A 2976-nucleotide genomic window follows, 5' to 3' on the forward strand; every position below is an offset into this window, starting at 1 on the left:
AGGACCATCACATATAACATCCAACAACTCAAAGTCTTCTGCCATGATAAAATCATGCATTCTTGTCTTTCACCACCCATAGTATTGCGCATTGAACCTGGGTGGTCTATATGTAGACTGACCTTCTTCAAAATTTGGTGGAGCAGCCATAAGGATCCTTCCTAGGTGTTAACCTGATTGAAAGAACTCGCTCTGATACCAATTGATAGAATATATGAGTCCACCAAACTATATAGAGACCAAGTCCTTTATGAGTTTCCACTGAGAAGCTAATAGAATAGTAAGTAAATAAGGCAGGGAGTTTTTACGTGGAAAAATCCCTGCTCAAGGAGATAAAAAACCACGACCTACACTGGTAGAATTTTAACTTCACTATGAGCAACTTTTAGATTACAACCTATGCAATCTAGGAATTAAACTCTTAATCCCTCACTAACTTGTAATGCACCTATTAAAAGCCACTTTGCAATACACCTATTACAAAGACTTCAACTCATGACTAACTCTAGCCACGACACAAACACTAAGGGTTTATGGTTTTACAAGGGGGTTCCTAAGCAACACTTCTAGAGAAGCAAATTAGGAATTACAATGAAGAACAATTATAAAGTTACAACTCAACTAAGGACAACAAGATACTAGATTTAGGAACTGGTCCGTAGTAGTGTTAAACTTTGTTCTTGATGCACTTGAGAATTGAATGCTTGATCAGTGAACGGTTGGAGTGCTTCAATGCTCAAGTTGATTCTCAAGTGTTCAAGTAATATTTTGTTGTAGTGCACTTGTTAATACAACATAGATGACATCACTTGGTAGGTCAAATGAGAAGTGACTGCAGAACCTGCGCTGCATTGTTTCTGTGTACAGTGCAGGCAGTCACTTTCCAGCTGTAGACAGTTGACTTCGTACTGCTGTCAAGGAAACACAAGGGTATCAGGTCCCTGTGTTGATTCTTTATCTTCTGAAATCGTAGCAGTTCTCATTAGCTGGAATCCGTTGATTTGAGTTGAGTACCAAATGAGTCAGGTTTCTTATCTGGCTCTTTGACAGTAAGTTTGTTAGATCATAAAAACAAAGCTAAGGCATTGTAAACCCATAAGTCGGTTTTTTTAAATTTTAATAATTTATAAAAAAATCCAATACCGACCAACTATAGTCGGTATGAAAAATTAATATATTTAGTACACCGACCAAGCTTGGTCGGTAAAATTAAATTAATAAAATAATATTCCGGCCAATTTTGGTCGGTAATGCTATTACATTGTCAGATGGTCGTGTAGAACATACCGACCAAGGTTGGTCGGTATGCCCTTCCGACCTTCAAAATACCGTCCACACGTAAATGGTCGCGTTTTGGACGGTTATTGGCCATTACCGACCAAAGTTGATCGATTCTTTTGGACGCATTTTCCCAGATTTCTATCCGATTGAGCATATATTATTCATTTTTATATTATTCTTTTACCCAATAGCCAACCTTACGATCATTATTCAGATGTTGTAGCATTCTTTGATATCCCGAACCCTTGCTAGTCTGGATAAGATCTCTCTTCTTGATATTTATATACTACACATAGCAAGAGAAAGAATGAACATAGTATCTGAGGAAAATGTATGCACTCTTATAATAATGTATAAGAGTGTATAAATATTACTGCAAAAATATATTGCCTATGCAGATGTAAATTGAAAAATATAGCTATGCGGGTGTATATGTTATGATGGTTGTATATTTGTGTAAATTTCTTATATTTATACGTTTTTTCTTATCGTAATAAAATTTGTATTTTCTATTCTCTTTTGTTTCTCTTATTAAACTGTCTGTTCTAAAAAAATAAGGAATTAAATGGATTGAATAAAATACAATTGCCTTTTTTGTCATTCTTTCTCAAGTTCTCAAGCACTACCTGTTGAGCTATGTATAGTAGTTAGTTTTAGTTGGTTACTACTTAGCTTAGCTGTCACTTAGCTGTAGCCTAATTGGTTGATTAGTTATTAGTTGTAGAGGATACACAAGTGTATATACATTAGCTTGTACAGTACATTTTTGATACATCATTCATTTTAATACAAAATATTTTTCTCCCAGCTTCTCTCTCTTTCTATGAAGCTTCCAGACCTTCCGCTATTAGAGCTCTAGCTCGAGCTCGATCTTCTGCTGCGTCTGCAGCTCAACATGGTATCAGAGCCTAGCATCTCTATCTCCTGTCTCCTCATCATCTTCAGTAAGATCAATTGAACCTTTTCCCCAATTTTCCATTTTTTTTTTGAGTCTTGCCCTAGAAGATCTTTTATCTTCAATTGTCCGATCTGTCATTTCTCTCTTCAATTTTCTGATTCTATCTTCATCAAATCGAGTCTTATCCCATGGCTATCACTGATTCGAGTACTGAATGGTTCCCCATCTGTTCTCGTGGTAGAGTCCGGTGTCGATGCTAGTAGCCCTCTCTACATGCATCCTTCAGATAATCCCGGTGCGATGTTAGTTCCAGTTCCCTTCGGTGGTTTAGGATACAGATCCTGGAGAAGGAGTGTTATGCGAGCCCTATCTATCAAAAACAAATTAGGTTTCATCAATGGCGAATGCAAACGATCAGATCCAGAGAAAGAGCCTTCGAAATTTCGACTATGGGAACGATGCGATGATATGGTTACATCATGGATCCTAAATTCTCTTGCCAAGGAGATTGCTGACAGTGTTGAATATGCAAATGATGCCGTCGAGTTGTGGAAAGAGTTGGAGGATCGCTACGATTTGACCAACGGAACCAAACTATATCAGATTCAGAAGGAAATTAATGATCTTTCTCAAGGAGTTTTGGACATCACAGGTTATTACACTAAAATGAAGAAGTTGTGGGAGGAACTGAGTACACTGAATGCCAAGACACAGTACACCTGTCAATGCACATGTGGTGCTAAAGAAAGTATGCATAAAGTTGAACAAGACAGACGTCTGATTCAGTTTTTGATGGG

The sequence above is a fragment of the Nicotiana attenuata genome, unplaced genomic scaffold (genome assembly GCF_001879085.1).
Source record: "Nicotiana attenuata strain UT unplaced genomic scaffold, NIATTr2, whole genome shotgun sequence".
NCBI classification, from domain to species: Eukaryota; Viridiplantae; Streptophyta; class Magnoliopsida; order Solanales; family Solanaceae; genus Nicotiana; species Nicotiana attenuata.